Source organism: Vigna umbellata, chromosome 5 (assembly GCF_029865625.1).
Source record: "Vigna umbellata cultivar VRB3 chromosome 5, Vumbellata_1.0, whole genome shotgun sequence".
Lineage (NCBI taxonomy): Eukaryota > Viridiplantae > Streptophyta > Magnoliopsida > Fabales > Fabaceae > Vigna > Vigna umbellata.
Genome location: NC_142169.1, coordinates 57118019 through 57137683, shown reverse-complemented (window position 1 = coordinate 57137683; position 19665 = coordinate 57118019). Strand labels below are relative to the sequence as shown.

General features: G+C 40.1%; 4 long non-coding RNA genes and 1 pseudogene across 4 annotated transcripts; 1 reads left to right on the top strand and 4 right to left on the bottom strand.

Annotated features, from left to right (window-relative positions):
- Positions 1-721: 721 nt before the first annotated feature.
- LOC148198691 (pectinesterase pseudogene) lies at positions 722-19178 on the bottom strand (annotated as a pseudogene).
- LOC148198695 (uncharacterized) lies at positions 1865-5157 on the bottom strand. Its single transcript, XR_015786715.1, has 3 exons — positions 4306-5157; positions 3944-4028; positions 1865-2127 (listed from the first exon to the last, which is right to left on the bottom strand). It is a non-coding gene; the product is annotated as an uncharacterized LOC148198695 (long non-coding RNA).
- LOC148198694 (uncharacterized) lies at positions 9425-12194 on the bottom strand. Its single transcript, XR_015779899.1, has 3 exons — positions 11958-12194; positions 11596-11680; positions 9425-9779 (listed from the first exon to the last, which is right to left on the bottom strand). It is a non-coding gene; the product is annotated as an uncharacterized LOC148198694 (long non-coding RNA).
- On the bottom strand, positions 12431-15834 carry LOC148198693 (uncharacterized). The gene is made up of 3 exons (XR_015786661.1): positions 15488-15834; positions 15125-15209; positions 12431-12785 (listed from the first exon to the last, which is right to left on the bottom strand). It is a non-coding gene; the product is annotated as an uncharacterized LOC148198693 (long non-coding RNA).
- Positions 13860-18010, top strand: LOC148198692 (uncharacterized). The gene is made up of 3 exons (XR_015786662.1): positions 13860-14190; positions 16018-16102; positions 17919-18010. It is a non-coding gene; the product is annotated as an uncharacterized LOC148198692 (long non-coding RNA).
- Positions 19179-19665: the final 487 nt, after the last annotated feature.

The window sequence follows — 19665 nt, the reverse complement described above, 5'->3', positions numbered from 1 at the left end:
TTATCTTGTGAATGAATCGTTTGTGTTGACCTAATTTAGAATACTATTTTCTTCTTGCACCATATAGATTTGGCCAGATGACTGTTTCACATTTATGGATATAATTAATAAATATTTAAATTATTTCTAAATTCAAAATTATATTTTGAATTATACATTCCAATAAAAATTATTATTTATTTATTTTAATCATAATTAAATTTTAAAAGTCAAATAATTCATAGTTATTATATTTAATATTAGTAACTAATTTATCAATTTGAATAATTTATTAATTATTTATTTCCATCCACATCAATAATCCATTAAACCTTGAGAGTTTGATATTATTTTTTTCTTTCAATTTTATTTAGTTCATTTTTATAAAAAAATAATTAAAAAGGTAAACGAATCATGAAAATTCCTTTTAATGATGACTACAACCGGAAAACACGTTTTTTTCGTGAATGCATGCATGGATATGTCTCACTAAGAAATTTCATATTGGATGAGTTTTTGCCAACCTAGAACTGGTGATCATATGGGGAAGATTACACTTGAATTTTCATATACTTTGTTTCAACAAAAGCAGGAGAAATTTAAAATACAAAAAAAAACATCAATATCAAACTTATAAGGTTAAACCACTGTTTACATAGATTTATTTTACTAAGTCCTTTTATATATATATATATATATATATATATATATATATATATATATATATATATATATATATAATTTACAAGTCTAGTTTATAAGGAAATCCTGTAGAATTTAACCATTGGGAGCCATTAATGAAGTTTCTCGCAGTAAAAGGCTCGGCCTCAACAGCATCAGTGATCACTTTGAATCCCTTCCATGTGACTCTATTAGAGGTTTGAGCACCCGGTCCAAAGTTATTATACTCTCTATAGAATAGAGTGTTAAGACCAAAAGTAGTGCCCTCCCACTCTGTCCAGCCAGCTGGGTCAATTATATCACTCATATAACTTTCCATGATAATAGTTCTTGAGTAATTCTTCCATGGTCTCCCTAAATATGTTTTGAATTTCTTTTTCACGCCTTCAAACTCGTGAGTAGCACCAATCGTACAGTTTTGGAGTACAATTCCACCATAGTTGTTATTTGTTCTTCCTTGAGCAGTTATGATGTTCGACTGGCCTGTGAGAGGAATTCTCACTTGCATATCACAGTCTTGTAATACCACTTGTGCCGTGTCCCCAAAAATAAAATCTACCGTACCTTCAATAAGACACTTCACAAAAAAATGTGTATCTTGCATAGCATATAGAGTGTCTTGATATCCCAACACCTCACAGTTGTAAAATGCAGAAAAAATCCCTGTTATCGCTAGGGCAACGGCTTGGTGGTTTGAAGGTCCTGCTGTATTCTCGAAAGTAATGTTACTCGCTAGAAAATATGTACTTTCAACAACTGCACCACCAAAACAATATTACTTTTAAAATTGTTTATTTTCTTTCTAGAAACATATTTAAGTCACATTTAAATAAATTAAAACGAGAGATATAAGTAGACATATAAACTCACCAACAGTTGCAGTGTCCAAGGTATTGAAACCAGCAACCGCGCTTTTGGTTCCGGTAATAACAGTTATTCCTCTTCCATCTCCAACCAAAAAGATATTAGTCTTGTTCCCAGGAAATATCAGATTCTCTTTGTATGTACCTTTTTTTATTTTTATGATAATTCTCCTGGAACTCAACACAGGAGTAGCTTCTATGGCTTTAGAAATGGTAGTTGTGACATCCCAAAAATACAGCATAAACCATAAAATCAGAAAATCACATTTAATAATATTTCAGTACAGTTTTCCAACTAAAACAAAACAACACTCAAGGACGAACGTCCTTGAGTACAGTCTTACAATAATAACAAAACAGACGTGCAAAGCCGCACGTCTTCAGAGTTACAAATGAAAAAGCCGAACGTACACGAAACTTGACCGAATGGTTTACACAGCACAAATACCGAACGGTCTATCGGAATAAAATAACAAGACAAGATGGTCGAACGACCACTCTAATACTGGCTACATAACTGGCCGAGCGCCTCACTGCTCGGTCTTCACTTCGACATCAACCAGGTTCTCTTCATTCAGCGCCTCTTCCAAACGCTCGTCTCCCTCTGCTCACATCCACACGGATGATCATTGCAATGACAAGACGGACGTACAAGGACAATAGACAACACAAGGAAACGAAAGGGTAAGCTTACTTAATTTAACTCATGCATCAGTCATACAATTCATTACATAATTTATCACACATCAAGACATTATAACGCATGCACAAAATAAAACTCGACACGACTGACTGTCCGGACTGTATGAATTCTGCGTAGTTACAGGCGTTCGTGCACCCGGGTGGTGTGGTAACTGGCATTCTCATCAGCTGCCACCCGAGGTTAGTACGTCCGTCCAAAGTACCTCTAAGGACGACGACCTCCTGCCATTCCCACGCATGACGTGCGCCTCTACTTGAGGACGATCACTCACGGAATATCAGGATTGAACAGCCAGCATTAACTTCCCACAGTCATACTTTACGAATTTCAACATTTATCTGAGTCATTCCTACCTGGAACGCTCGTTCAATAATCATATTTTCATTTCATCTCGTATACTTTCCAAAATTACTATTCATCAATGAGTCGTCCCTAACTGGAACGCTCGTTCAAAAGTCACAATTTGCTTTCATATCATATATTCTCAACCTTTATAATTTCATATTTATTTTCATCATTTCTTTGTAGACTAAAAAAAACGAACGTTCTGTCCCCAATAAGGCCGAGGACGAACGCTGTCAGCGAGACCCAAAACGACACTCGTTCGAATCAAAGTACGAACGACAGAATTTCAATGACGTACGGGAATACATATTATACTGTTCATTGGACGAACGTTATTACCTTGAGAATCAGTTAATGAACTGACGCTCGTGAATTTTAAATAAATGACCGAACGTGGCAAATCAGAAGTTGGACGTACGCTATTTCAATTAAACCGAACACCATTCAGAGCGAGCGCTCAGTATAAGACTGAACCCCATTTTATGACGAACGCTCGTTTCAAATCGGGGCAATTAGGACGAACGCTCGGTATAGACCGAACACAATTTAGAGCGAGCGCTCAGTGTAAGACCGAGCCTCATTTATAGCGAACCCTCAGTATAAGACCGAGCGTCAATAAGAGCGTACGTTCAGTGTGATATCGAACGCTTCCCAGTACGAACGTCAGGAGTGAGACCGAACGTTAAGTAACTTGAAGTAACAGTGCTTTGCCGAACGCTAAGAGCAAAGCATTTTAGTATGAGGACGTTCGTCCTCGACCAGGATTCTACCCAGATGACAGAATCCTATTTTTCATTATGTTTGCCAAGAAAACCGAACGGTCAGTGACCGTCTCAGTAACGAACGTATCAAATTGTGGAAATGAAAAGGGTAGAAATTTATCAAAGGACACTCAAATACAAACAGTGCTTGGCCGAACGCTCAAGCACAGCATTTTTACAAAAGGACGCTCGTTCTCAACAAGATTTTCATTCAAATGGGAGAATTGAGATTTCAACCATATTACTAAGAAAAACCGAACGGTCAATGACCGTTCAGTACGAACGTACATACTCATGGGAAGATCATTTTCAAATCCAGTTATGTTCCAGTTCATTTCTCATCATACAGTTTCATAGTTTCATTCATTCATGTCATGGTATATTTCACAGTCCTCATCAAATCCATATCATCAAACATTCATTTATTTCATTTCACCACATCAACGAACGTTCATGCATACTAGTCAGAGTAAACATAATACATCATACCCATACAGCCAAATAACGAACGTTCATACCATTCATACATCACGCATTACTTTTATGCAGTAAAATAACGAACGTGCAAATAGCATACATCAAACCAGTTAAATTAAATAAGCTTCCCTTACCCGGAAATGACGAACGTTCGCAGACGCACACAATTACACCTTTCCACTATAAATCCCCCGCTCGTCAACGCTCGTCCAAACCAAGCTACAATGGATGAACGCATGAGCAACGCATAAGCGAACGCTCGTCAGGCTAAGGAAAAACGAACGTTCAAAACAAAGTGGACGAACGTTCAATTCGTCTCAATTTGGACGAACGTCCAATTTGAAACCAAATTGGACGAACGCGATTCTGCAGATTCTGCAGAATCATAGGTTTTCCAGAAAACCAGAAAAACCTCCATTTTTAACTTTAAAGCTTTTGGATTTCTACAAAAACAGTGAGATTAACTAATCAAAACGAAAATTCTAGCACTCCTTACCTCTTGAAGACTTCCTTTGTGAATTCTTTGAGTCTATCTCCTCCAAAACTTCAAAAGTTCTCCACTTCTCCTCTTTCCCAGAACTTTCAGCAAGAACTTCTCCTCTCTCACAAAAATTTGGCAGCAATCCTTTCCCCTCCCAGCAGACCCATAGCTTCCCTTTTTAACTTCCCAAACTCTTCCCTCTTCCCCTCTTCTTCTCTTTCCTTTTCTTGTTTGCTTTTGGTTTTGTTTTCAAAGGGGGAAGCAACGTTCGCTGTCCCTTTGTGGCAGCGCACGTTCCTTCCTCCCCGTTATCTTTTTTTTTTTTTTTTTTTTTTTTTTTTTTTTTTTTTTGAGGCCTGACATTCCCCCCAACTACAAAAATTTTCGTCCTCGAAAATTAAGACGTACTCTCAAACAGATGGGGATACAAATCCTTCATGGCATCTTCCACTTCCCATGTAGAGTCGCCCGTCTTTTCATCCCAGACAACTTTCACCAATCTGACAGCTTTCCTCTTGTAGTACTTGGTGTTGCTATCTTCAATGCGTACCGGCTGCATCTCCAATGTACGATCTTGACGAAGACGAATATCTTCTAACTCTAATATGTGAGAAGGGTCGGATACGTACTTCCGAAGTTGAGAAACGTGGAAGACTGGATGCAAGTTTGATAACTGAGGCGGCAAAGATAACTCGTACGCAACTGGCCCGATCTTCCTCAAGATCTGATAAGGTCCGATGAATTTGGGAGACAACTTCTTGGGTCGAATGGCTCTCCCAACTCCCGTGGTCGGATGCAGTCTAAGGAAAACATGATCTCCTGCATCGAACTCCAAGGGTCTTCTCCTCTTGTCAGCGTAGGATTTCTGTCGACTCTTGGACGTCTTCAGCCTTTCTTGAATCAACTTCACCTTCTCAGTCGTCTGCTGAATGAGCTCTGGTCCTGTTAACACTTTTTCCCCTTCCTGAAACCAACACAATGGCGTTTGGCATTTCCTACCGTACAGAGCTTCAAAGGGAGCCATTCCTATGCTGGCTTGGAAACTATTGTTGTAGGTGAACTCTACCAAAGGTAAGACTTCATCCCAAACGCCCATGTGATCTAGAACACACGTCCTCAATAAGTCTTCAAGCGTCTGGATGGTCCTCTCGGACTGACCGTCCGTCTGAGGATGATAGGCCGAACTCATATGGAGTTTACTACCGAGCTCACTTTGTAATGATCGCCAGAACCGAGAAGTAAATCTCGTGTCTCGGTCTGAAACAATGCTAGACGGAACTCCATGTAGACGAACAATTTCCTTAATGTAAAGCTTAGCCAGGTTCGTCATGGACATCTTCAGATTGACTGCTAGGAAATGAGCACTCTTCGTTAGTCGATCCACAATTACCCACACGGAATCATGATTCCTGACAGTTCGAGGTAAGTGGGTCACGAAGTCCATCGCAATGCCGTCCCACTTCCATTCCGGAATCTCTAACTGCTGAAGTAGACCGCCTGGCCTTTGATGTTCAGCCTTGGCTCGTTGACACGTTAAGCATGATGCCACAAAACGTGCGACATCACTCTTCATTCCCGGCCACCAGAACGACTTCCTGAGGTCCTGATACATCTTAGTCATACCAGGGTGTATGCTAAGACGACTGTGGTGTCCTTCCTCAAGAATCATCCTTTTTAACTCACCATCATTCGGAATGCACGTCCTACCCATGTATCGTAGACAACCGTCTGTTCCCGTGTTGAACTCCTTGGCCTGATCTGTACCGAGTGCGTTCAAGATCTTCACCAACTCTTCGTCTTCTCGCTGCTTCATTCTGATCCGGTCAAATACGTCACTGGAGATTCTAAGAGTACAGCATTTAATAACATTCGGTTCCAAGTCGAACTGTAACCTTAGATCTCTAAAGCTCTCTACCAAACTTAACTCTCGGACCATCATGGAGGAGACGTGAACTACCTTTCTGCTTAAAGCGTCTGCTACAACATTTGCTTTTCCCGGATGGTAAAGTAGTTCAAAGTCATAGTCCTTCAAGAACTCCAGCCAACGTCTCTGTCTCATATTCAACTCCTTTTGATCAAAAAGGTACTTGAGACTCTTATGATCACTGAACACTTGGAAAGTTGATCCATACAAGTAGTGCCTCCAAATCTTCAAAGCAAAGACGACCGCTGCTAATTCCAGGTCGTGAGTTGGGTAGTTCCTCTCGTGAACCTTCAGTTGCCGAGAGGCGTAAGCAACCACCCTCTTTTCTTGCATGAGTACACAGCCCAAACCCTGATGAGACGCGTCACAATATACCACGAAGGGTTTAGCCGTGTCAGGTATGACCAGTACTGGGGCGCTTGTTAACTTATTCTTCAATTCTTGGAAACTTCTTTCACACCGATCGGTCCAAGCGAACGGTTGATCCTTTCTGGTCAGCTGAGTAAGCGGAGCTACTATTTTGGAAAATCCTTCAATGAACCGTCTATAGTACCCCGCGAGTCCCACAAAACTACGAACCTCGGTAACTGAGCGTGGACTCTCCCATTCCAGTACTGCTCTTACTTTAGCCGGATCTACTGAGATTCCTTCAGCTGAAACCACATGTCCCAAGAATGGTACTTCCTTCATCCAGAATTCACATTTAGAGAATTTGGCATATAACTCCTTTTCTCTTAGCACACCTAGAACGATCCTCAAGTGATCTTCATGCTCTTCATAGCTTTTGGAATAGACAAGAATGTCATCAATGAAGACGACTACGAACTTGTCTAGATACGGTCTGAAGATACGATTCATGTAGTCCATAAATATTGCTGGGGCGTTTGTCACACCGAACGACATTACTACATACTCGTAGTGTCCGTATCGAGATCGGAAGGCTGTCTTCTGGATGTCTTCTTCCTTCACCCGAATCTGATGATATCCCGACCGTAAATCAATCTTTGAAAATATGACCGCGCCATGTAATTGATCTAGCAGGTCGTCTATCCGAGGCAAAGGGTACTTGTTCTTGATAGTCAGTTTGTTTAATTGCCTGTAATCTATGCAGAGACGAGAACTGTCATCCTTCTTCTTCACTAAGAGTACTGGCGCTCCCCAAGGTGATGCGCTAGGTCTGATAAACTGCTTATCCATTAACTCTTCAATCTGTTCCTTGAGTTCAGCTAACTCTGCTGACGACATCCGATAAGGTGCAATAGAGATAGATCCAGCATTCGACACTAAGTCGATAGTAAATTCTACCTCGCGTGGAGGAGGTAATCCAGGCACTTCATCGGGAAATACATCAGGGAATTCATCCACGACTGATCGTCCTCCATTCGATTTACTAGACGGTCGCTCATGATTCAAATCTTCAATTCGTTCGTCTGAATGCATCATGATCAGAAAACAACTGGCACCATCCCCGATGTCTTCTTTCAATTGACCGAGCGTCACAGATAGATCCACTTCATACTCGTCTGGAAACACCAATTCCTTTGCACCGCAATCTATGAGAATGCGATTGGCAGCCAGCCAATCCATTCCTAAGATTACTTCTAAATCTTTCAAGGGTAGACAAATGAGATTCACTTTGTAATTTCGCCCCTCAACCTCTATAGGACACTTAACACATACAGTAGACGTCCTAACCTCACCAGCCGCTGGGGTTGATACTACCAAGTCGAACTGCATCTCGCGTTCGGCTAATCCCAATTTCTCAACACACGCCTTCGAAATGAAGGAGTGCGTTGCCCCCGAATCATACAATACACAAACAGGCATTCCAAACAGCAAACAAGTACTGGTGATGAGCGTACCTGAGCTGGCAGCTTCGGCGCCCGTGATCGCATACACTCGACCGACAGCTTGTGCTCGTCCACCCCGATCCTGTTGCATCCTCCCAGCATTTAGCGGCCTCATTGCCGCTCGTCCGCCCATTCTACACTCACGTTCTATATGACCATTTCTTCCACAACGAGTGCAGGACTTTACTCCCAATAACTGAGGGCAAGACGACCGGTAGTGTGGTCCTCCGCATTGGAAACACTTGACTGATCCGTGCTGTCCAGACTGGCCACCAACAACCATAGCCTGGGAATTAGATGGTTGTGCTGGGCGAGCATATGGCAACCTATTCCGATTCAGATTAGGCCTGGACATGATTGGCCCTCTAGTTGGTTGTTGTTGTTTCTTCAGTCGTTCTACTTCAGCCACATTTTTTTCTAACACTTTTGCTCTCTCAACCATGGCAGGAAAAGACTTAATGCAAAGGCTGGAGATTAGTACCTTTAGATCACTTCTCAGCCCATTTTCGAACTTCCGGCACTGCCACACTTCACTGGTAGCCATGGTATTGAAACGGACCAAGTGCTTGAACCTGTTAGTGTACTCAGAAACAGATATATTGCCCTGCACCAACTGGAGAAACTCCACTTCTTTGCCGAAACGGACACTGTCCGGGAAATACTCCTCATAAAATTTTTCCTTGAACACTTCCCAGGAAATAAGGCTTTCAGCTTCTGTTAGTATCATCTTAACGCTTGTCCACCAGTGACTTGCCTCCCCAGTCAGCAGATGCTCAGTATACGCTAACCTGTTGTCTTCTGGACATCGCTTGGCATTGTAGATCTGCTCCATGTCCCTTATCCACTGATCAGCTTCGTCAGGAAGGCATTTCCCATCAAACTTTGCAGGACGATGCTGCAAGAAATTTTCCAAACTCCACTCAGCCTGATGAGTAGTGTTTGAAGCAGATGCTCCTGGCGTACCCCTAGTAGCTGCAAGAATCTCCATCAGTTGCCTTTGGGTCGCTTCAGAATTAGTGCGAGCAGCTTCGAGATTTTGTGAATTAGTCGCGTTTTGCTGCATCAGAACAACATTCTGCTCTTGTAGCCTTTCGATCACCGATTCCAACAATCTGGTGTTGTTGGGCACATCATGTTCATTGGTCTGTGGTGGAGGAGGAGGAAGTCTAGGTGCCATTGACTCTTTGGAACGGAGAAAAGAACGAACGTTAGTCCTGTTCAAAGAGTCGAAAATAACTCATTAAACGCAATTTAAGCACACAGCAAAAACACAGTGTACTCATAACCTACAGTGTCCTTAAAAGAACAAAACTGCTCTGATACCACTAATGTGACATCCCAAAAATACAACATAAACCATAAAATCAGAAAATCACATTTAATAATATTTCAGTACAGTTTTCCAACTAAAACAAAACAACGCTCAAGGACGAACGTCCTTGAGTACAGTCTTACAATAATAACAAAACAGACGTGCAAAGCCGCACGTCTTCAGAGTTACAAATGAAAAAGCCGAACGTACACGAAACTTGACCGAATGGTTTACACAGCACAAATACCGAACGGTCTATCGGAATAAAATAACAAGACAAGATGGTCGAACGACCACTCTAATACTGGCTACATAACTGGCCGAGCGCCTCACTGCTCGGTCTTCACTTCGACATCAACCAGGTTCTCTTCATTCAGCGCCTCTTCCAAACGCTCGTCTCCCTCTGCTCACATCCACACGGATGATCATTGCAATGACAAGACGGACGTACAAGGACAATAGACAACACAAGGAAACGAAAGGGTAAGCTTACTTAATTTAACTCATGCATCAGTCATACAATTCATTACATAATTTATCACACATCAAGACATTATAACGCATGCACAAAATAAAACTCGACACGACTGACTGTCCGGACTGTATGAATTCTGCGTAGTTACAGGCGTTCGTGCACCCGGGTGGTGTGGTAACTGGCATTCTCATCAGCTGCCACCCGAGGTTAGTACGTCCGTCCAAAGTACCTCTAAGGACGACGACCTCCTGCCATTCCCACGCATGACGTGCGCCTCTACTTGAGGACGATCACTCACGGAATATCAGGATTGAACAGCCAGCATTAACTTCCCACAGTCATACTTTACGAATTTCAACATTTATCTGAGTCATTCCTACCTGGAACGCTCGTTCAATAATCATATTTTCATTTCATCTCGTATACTTTCCAAAATTACTATTCATCAATGAGTCGTCCCTAACTGGAACGCTCGTTCAAAAGTCACAATTTGCTTTCATATCATATATTCTCAACCTTTATAATTTCATATTTATTTTCATCATTTCTTTGTAGACTAAAAAAAACGAACGTTCTGTCCCCAATAAGGCCGAGGACGAACGCTGTCAGCGAGACCCAAAACGACACTCGTTCGAATCAAAGTACGAACGACAGAATTTCAATGACGTACGGGAATACATATTATACTGTTCATTGGACGAACGTTATTACCTTGAGAATCAGTTAATGAACTGACGCTCGTGAATTTTAAATAAATGACCGAACGTGGCAAATCAGAAGTTGGACGTACGCTATTTCAATTAAACCGAACACCATTCAGAGCGAGCGCTCAGTATAAGACTGAACCCCATTTTATGACGAACGCTCGTTTCAAATCGGGGCAATTAGGACGAACGCTCGGTATAGACCGAACACAATTTAGAGCGAGCGCTCAGTGTAAGACCGAGCCTCATTTATAGCGAACCCTCAGTATAAGACCGAGCGTCAATAAGAGCGTACGTTCAGTGTGATATCGAACGCTTCCCAGTACGAACGTCAGGAGTGAGACCGAACGTTAAGTAACTTGAAGTAACAGTGCTTTGCCGAACGCTAAGAGCAAAGCATTTTAGTATGAGGACGTTCGTCCTCGACCAGGATTCTACCCAGATGACAGAATCCTATTTTTCATTATGTTTGCTAAGAAAACCGAACGGTCAGTGACCGTCTCAGTAACGAACGTATCAAATTGTGGAAATGAAAAGGGTAGAAATTTATCAAAGGACACTCAAATACAAACAGTGCTTGGCCGAACGCTCAAGCACAGCATTTTTACAAAAGGACGCTCGTTCTCAACAAGATTTTCATTCAAATGGGAGAATTGAGATTTCAACCATATTACTAAGAAAAACCGAACGGTCAATGACCGTTCAGTACGAACGTACATACTCATGGGAAGATCATTTTCAAATCCAGTTATGTTCCAGTTCATTTCTCATCATACAGTTTCATAGTTTCATTCATTCATGTCATGGTATATTTCACAGTCCTCATCAAATCCATATCATCAAACATTCATTTATTTCATTTCACCACATCAACGAACGTTCATGCATACTAGTCAGAGTAAACATAATACATTATACCCATACAGCCAAATAACGAACGTTCATACCATTCATACATCACGCATTACTTTTATGCAGTAAAATAACGAACGTGCAAATAGCATACATCAAACCAGTTAAATTAAATAAGCTTCCCTTACCCGGAAATGACGAACGTTCGCAGACGCACACAATTACACCTTTCCACTATAAATCCCCCGCTCGTCAACGCTCGTCCAAACCAAGCTACAATGGATGAACGCATGAGCAACGCATAAGCGAACGCTCGTCAGGCTAAGGAAAAACGAACGTTCAAAACAAAGTGGACGAACGTTCAATTCGTCTCAATTTGGACGAACGTCCAATTTGAAACCAAATTGGACGAACGCGATTCTGCAGATTCTGCAGAATCATAGGTTTTCCAGAAAACCAGAAAAACCTCCATTTTTAACTTTAAAGCTTTTGGATTTCTACAAAAACAGTGAGATTAACTAATCAAAACGAAAATTCTAGCACTCCTTACCTCTTGAAGACTTCCTTTGTGAATTCTTTGAGTCTATCTCCTCCAAAACTTCAAAAGTTCTCCACTTCTCCTCTTTCCCAGAACTTTCAGCAAGAACTTCTCCTCTCTCACAAAAATTTGGCAGCAATCCTTTCCCCTCCCAGCAGACCCATAGCTTCCCTTTTTAACTTCCCAAACTCTTCCCTCTTCCCCTCTTCTTCTCTTTCCTTTTCTTGTTTGCTTTTGGTTTTGTTTTCAAAGGGGGAAGCAAAAATTTGAACCTCTCCTTCTAAAATTACTATAATTTTATATCCAAAATTTACATTTTTTTATCCACTACAATTATTATTACTAATAAAATGCTGAAATTTACTAAAATATATATTTATGTATATATATATATATTTTTTTTTTGGGTCTTACATTCTCCCCAACAACAAAAATTTTCGCCCTCGAAAATTGATTATTCAACAAAATGTAACAGCATAAACCATAAAATCAGAAAATCACATTTAATAATATTTCAGTACAGTTTTCCAACTAAAACAAAACAACGCTCAAGGACGAACGTCCTTGAGTACAGTCTTACAATAATAACAAAACAGACGTGCAAAGCCGCACGTCTTCAGAGTTACAAATGAAAAAGCCGAACGTACACGAAACTTGACCGAATGGTTTACACAGCACAAATACCGAACGGTCTATCGGAATAAAATAACAAGACAAGATGGTCGAACGACCACTCTAATACTGGCTACATAACTGGCCGAGCGCCTCACTGCTCGGTCTTCACTTCGACATCAACCAGGTTCTCTTCATTCAGCGCCTCTTCCAAACGCTCGTCTCCCTCTGCTCACATCCACACGGATGATCATTGCAATGACAAGACGGACGTACAAGGACAATAGACAACACAAGGAAACGAAAGGGTAAGCTTACTTAATTTAACTCATGCATCAGTCATACAATTCATTACATAATTTATCACACATCAAGACATTATAACGCATGCACAAAATAAAACTCGACACGACTGACTGTCCGGACTGTATGAATTCTGCGTAGTTACAGGCGTTCGTGCACCCGGGTGGTGTGGTAACTGGCATTCTCATCAGCTGCCACCCGAGGTTAGTACGTCCGTCCAAAGTACCTCTAAGGACGACGACCTCCTGCCATTCCCACGCATGACGTGCGCCTCTACTTGAGGACGATCACTCACGGAATATCAGGATTGAACAGCCAGCATTAACTTCCCACAGTCATACTTTACGAATTTCAACATTTATCTGAGTCATTCCTACCTGGAACGCTCGTTCAATAATCATATTTTCATTTCATCTCGTATACTTTCCAAAATTACTATTCATCAATGAGTCGTCCCTAACTGGAACGCTCGTTCAAAAGTCACAATTTGCTTTCATATCATATATTCTCAACCTTTATAATTTCATATTTATTTTCATCATTTCTTTGTAGACTAAAAAAAACGAACGTTCTGTCCCCAATAAGGCCGAGGACGAACGTTGTCAGCGAGACCCAAAACGACACTCGTTCGAATCAAAGTACGAACGACAGAATTTCAATGACGTACGGGAATACATATTATACTGTTCATTGGACGAACGTTATTACCTTGAGAATCAGTTAATGAACTGACGCTCGTGAATTTTAAATAAATGACCGAACGTGGCAAATCAGAAGTTGGACGTACGCTATTTCAATTAAACCGAACACCATTCAGAGCGAGCGCTCAGTATAAGACTGAACCCCATTTTATGACGAACGCTCGTTTCAAATCGGGGCAATTAGGACGAACCCCATCTGTTTGAGAGTACGTCTTAATTTTCGAGGACGAAAATTTTTGTAGTTGGGGGAATGTCAGGCCTCAAAAAAAAAAAAAAAAAAAAACAAAAACAAAAACAAAAAAAAAAAAACAAAAAAAAAAAAAAAACAAAAGATAACGGGGAGGAAGGAACGTGCGCTGCCACAAAGGGACAGCGAACGTTGCTTCCCCCTTTGAAAACAAAACCAAAAGCAAACAAGAAAAGGAAAGAGAAGAAGAGGGGAAGAGGGAAGAGTTTGGGAAGTTAAAAAGGGAAGCTATGGGTCTGCTGGGAGGGGAAAGGATTGCTGCCAAATTTTTGTGAGAGAGGAGAAGTTCTTGCTGAAAGTTCTGGGAAAGAGGAGAAGTGGAGAACTTTTGAAGTTTTGGAGGAGATAGACTCAAAGAATTCACAAAGGAAGTCTTCAAGAGGTAAGGAGAGCGAGCGCTCAGTATAAGACTGAGCCCCATTTTATGACGAACGCTCGTTTCAAATCGGGGCAATATTAGGACGAACGCTCGGTATAAGACCGAACACAATTTAGAGCGAGCGCTCAGTGTAAGACCGAGCCTCATTTATAGCGAACGCTCAGTATAAGACCGAGCGTCAATAAGAGCGTACGTTCAGTGTGATATCGAACGCTTCCCAGTACGAACGTCAGGAGTGAGACCGAACGTTAAGTAACTTGAAGTAACAGTGCTTTGCCGAACGCTAAGAGCAAAGCATTTTAGTATGAGGACGTTCGTCCTCGACCAGGATTCTACCCAGATGACAGAATCCTATTTTCATTATGTTTGCTAAGAAAACCGAACGGTCAGTGACCGTCTCAGTAACGAACGTATCAAATTGTGGAAATGAAAAGGGTAGAAATTTATCAAAGGACACTCAAATACAAACAGTGCTTGGCCGAACGCTCAAGCACAGCATTTTTACAAAAGGACGCTCGTTCTCAACAAGATTTTCATTCAAATGGGAGAATTGAGATTTCAACCATATTACTAAGAAAAACCGAACGGTCAATGACCGTTCAGTACGAACGTACATACTCATGGGAAGATCATTTTCAAATCCAGTTATGTTCCAGTTCATTTCTCATCATACAGTTTCATAGTTTCATTCATTCATGTCATGGTATATTTCACAGTCCTCATCAAATCCATATCATCAAACATTCATTTATTTCATTTCACCACATCAACGAACGTTCATGCATACTAGTCAGAGTAAACATAATACATCATACCCATACAGCCAAATAACGAACGTTCATACCATTCATACATCACGCATTACTTTTATGCAGTAAAATAACGAACGTGCAAATAGCATACATCAAACCAGTTAAATTAAATAAGCTTCCCTTACCCGGAAATGACGAACGTTCGCAGACGCACACAATTACACCTTTCCACTATAAATCCCCCGCTCGTCAACGCTCGTCCAAACCAAGCTACAATGGATGAACGCATGAGCAACGCATAAGCGAACGCTCGTCAGGCTAAGGAAAAACGAACGTTCAAAACAAAGTGGACGAACGTTCAATTCGTCTCAATTTGGACGAACGTCCAATTTGAAACCAAATTGGACGAACGCGATTCTGCAGATTCTGCAGAATCATAGGTTTTCCAGAAAACCAGAAAAAACCTCCATTTTTAACTTTAAAGCTTTTGGATTTCTACAAAAACAGTGAGATTAACTAATCAAAACGAAAATTCTAGCACTCCTTACCTCTTGAAGACTTCCTTTGTGAATTCTTTGAGTCTATCTCCTCCAAAACTTCAAAAGTTCTCCACTTCTCCTCTTTCCCAGAACTTTCAGCAAGAACTTCTCCTCTCTCACAAAAATTTGGCAGCAATCCTTTCCCCTCCCAGCAGACCCATAGCTTCCCTTTTTAACTTCCCAAACTCTTCCCTCTTCCCCTCTTCTTCTCTTTCCTTTTCTTGTTTGCTTTTGGTTTTGTTTTCAAAGGGGGAAGCAACGTTCGCTGTCCCTTTGTGGCAGCGCACGTTCCTTCCTCCCCGTTATCTTTTTTTTTTTTTTTTTTTTTTTTTTTTTTTGAGGCCTGACATTCCCCCCAACTACAAAAATTTTCGTCCTCGAAAATTAAGATGCCATGAAGGGATTTGTATCCCCATCTGTTTGAGAGTACGTCCAAATTGAGACGAATTGAACGTTCGTCCACTTTGTTTTGAACGTTCGTTTTTCCTTAGCCTGACGAGCGTTCGCTTATGCGTTGCTCATGCGTTCATCCATTGTAGCTTGGTTTGGACGAGCGTTGACGAGCGGGGGATTTATAGTGGAAAGGTGTAATTGTGTGCGTCTGCGAACGTTCGTCATTTCCGGGTAAGGGAAGCTTATTTAATTTAACTGGTTTGATGTATGCTATTTGCACGTTCGTTATTTTACTGCATAAAAGTAATGCGTGATGTATGAATGGTATGAACGTTCGTTATTTGGCTGTATGGGTATGATGTATTATGTTTACTCTGACTAGTATGCATGAACGTTCGTTGATGTGGTGAAATGAAATAAATGAATGTTTGATGATATGGATTTGATGAGGACTGTGAAATATACCATGACATGAATGAATGAAACTATGAAACTGTATGATGAGAAATGAACTGGAACATAACTGGATTTGAAAATGATCTTCCCATGAGTATGTACGTTCGTACTGAACGGTCATTGACCGTTCGGTTTTTCTTAGTAATATGGTTGAAATCTCAATTCTCCCATTTGAATGAAAATCTTGTTGAGAACGAGCGTCCTTTTGTAAAAATGCTGTGCTTGAGCGTTCGGCCAAGCACTGTTTGTATTTGAGTGTCCTTTGATAAATTTCTACCCTTTTCATTTCCACAATTTGATACGTTCGTTACTGAGACGGTCACTGACCGTTCGGTTTTCTTGGCAAACATAATGAAAAATAGGATTCTGTCATCTGGGTAGAATCCTGGTCGAGGACGAACGTCCTCATACTAAAATGCTTTGCTCTTAGCGTTCGGCAAAGCACTGTTACTTCAAGTTACTTAACGTTCGGTCTCACTCCTGACGTTCGTACTGGGAAGCGTTCGATATCACACTGAACGTACGCTCTTATTGACGCTCGGTCTTATACTGAGGGTTCGCTATAAATGAGGCTCGGTCTTACACTGAGCGCTCGCTCTAAATTGTGTTCGGTCTATACCGAGCGTTCGTCCTAATTGCCCCGATTTGAAACGAGCGTTCGTCATAAAATGGGGTTCAGTCTTATACTGAGCGCTCGCTCTGAATGGTGTTCGGTTTAATTGAAATAGCGTACGTCCAACTTCTGATTTGCCACGTTCGGTCATTTATTTAAAATTCACGAGCGTCAGTTCATTAACTGATTCTCAAGGTAATAACGTTCGTCCAATGAACAGTATAATATGTATTCCCGTACGTCATTGAAATTCTGTCGTTCGTACTTTGATTCGAACGAGTGTCGTTTTGGGTCTCGCTGACAGCGTTCGTCCTCGGCCTTATTGGGGACAGAACGTTCGTTTTTTTTAGTCTACAAAGAAATGATGAAAATAAATATGAAATTATAAAGGTTGAGAATATATGATATGAAAGCAAATTGTGACTTTTGAACGAGCGTTCCAGTTAGGGACGACTCATTGATGAATAGTAATTTTGGAAAGTATACGAGATGAAATGAAAATATGATTATTGAACGAGCGTTCCAGGTAGGAATGACTCAGATAAATGTTGAAATTCGTAAAGTATGACTGTGGGAAGTTAATGCTGGCTGTTCAATCCTGATATTCCGTGAGTGATCGTCCTCAAGTAGAGGCGCACGTCATGCGTGGGAATGGCAGGAGGTCGTCGTCCTTAGAGGTACTTTGGACGGACGTACTAACCTCGGGTGGCAGCTGATGAGAATGCCAGTTACCACACCACCCGGGTGCACGAACGCCTGTAACTACGCAGAATTCATACAGTCCGGACAGTCAGTCGTGTCGAGTTTTATTTTGTGCATGCGTTATAATGTCTTGATGTGTGATAAATTATGTAATGAATTGTATGACTGATGCATGAGTTAAATTAAGTAAGCTTACCCTTTCGTTTCCTTGTGTTGTCTATTGTCCTTGTACGTCCGTCTTGTCATTGCAATGATCATCCGTGTGGATGTGAGCAGAGGGAGACGAGCGTTTGGAAGAGGCGCTGAATGAAGAGAACCTGGTTGATGTCGAAGTGAAGACCGAGCAGTGAGGCGCTCGGCCAGTTATGTAGCCAGTATTAGAGTGGTTGTTCGACCATCTTGTCTTGTTATTTTATTCCGATAGACCGTTCGGTATTTGTGCTGTGTAAACCATTCGGTCAAGTTTCGTGTACGTTCGGCTTTTTCATTTGTAACTCTGAAGACGTGCGGCTTTGCACGTCTGTTTTGTTATTATTGTAAGACTGTACTCAAGGACGTTCGTCCTTGAGCGTTGTTTTGTTTTAGTTGGAAAACTGTACTGAAATATTATTAAATGTGATTTTCTGATTTTATGGTTTATGCTGTATTTTTTTTCTTATATTTTTTTTTTCTTTTTTTTTTTCTTTTTTTTTCTTTCATTTCTTATTTTTTTTATTTTCTTATTTCTTTATTATTTCTTTTTTTCTTTCTTATTTTTCTTTTTTTTTTCTCTTTTTTTTTTATCTTTTTCTTATTTTTTTTAAATTTCTTCTTTACTTTTCTTTATCTTTTTTTTTTCTTTTTTCTATTTTTTCATTTTTTTTCATTTTATTTTTTTTTTATTTTTTTTATTATTTTTTTCTTTTTTTTTATTTTTTTTTACATTTTTTTTACTTATATTTTTTTTTCTTTTTTTTTATTTTTTTTTCTCTTTTTTCTTTTATTCTTTTCATTTTTTTTCTTTTTAATTTTTTTTTCTTTTTTTTTTCATTTTTTTTTTATTTTTTATTTCTTTTTATTTTTTTTTTATCTTTTTTTTCTTTTTATTTTTTTTTCTTTTTTATTCTTTTTTTTTTTTTTCATTTTTTTATCCATTTTTATCTCTCACAAAAATTTGGCAGCCATCCTTTCCCCTCCCAGCAGACCCATAGCTTCCCTTTTTAACTTCCCAAACTCTTCCCTCTTCCCCTCTTCTTCTCTTTCCTTTTCTTGTTTGCTTTTGGTTTTGTTTTCAAAGGGGGAAGCAACGTTCGCTGTCCCTTTGTGGCAGCGCACGTTCCTTCCTCCCCGTTATCTTTTTTTTTTTTTTTTTTTTTTTTTTTTTTGAGGCCTGACAGTAGTGAAATTACCACTACCATCTAAAGCTACGATCATGTCATACCTTGAGATCTTCAAGTTTTTTTCATCTTTCAACAGCTCTTGGCTCCACTTTGGATGAATATTAGCATTGACGATGATAAATAACGTGACCAAGATTAAGAATGATGACTTCTTCATCACTAAGTTTAAGAGAGATTAATTTGAAAAATGAAGAATGTGGAATGTGGTAATAGTGAAAGAGAGAAAGAATGGTACGTGAATGAATGAGAGAAAGAACGATACATACATATATATAATGCAAATGTGAAGAGAAAAAATGAGTTGTAAGAATAAACCATGGTTGGGAAGAAATCAGAGCGTAGGAAGAGTATCAAAGTGGAGTTTCCGAAAACGTTATTAGGAAAAACATTTTGTCAGAAAATGTATAGATAATTTAATTGAGCTCCTTATAAATGGTTTGTTCTTTTCTTTTGATTTATGCATTACAGAATCGATCTCTTACAATTTTAGGCAGACCATGCAGGAAATGCTGATAAATTTTAGGCAGCCCGATTTGTAATACCATTCCAAGTTCAGGAAATGCTGATAAATTTATTCTGTCAAGACTTCTTACTATTTGAAGAAGTGGCTTAGGGAAAGAGAATATTCTTCCCAATTTGGCAAA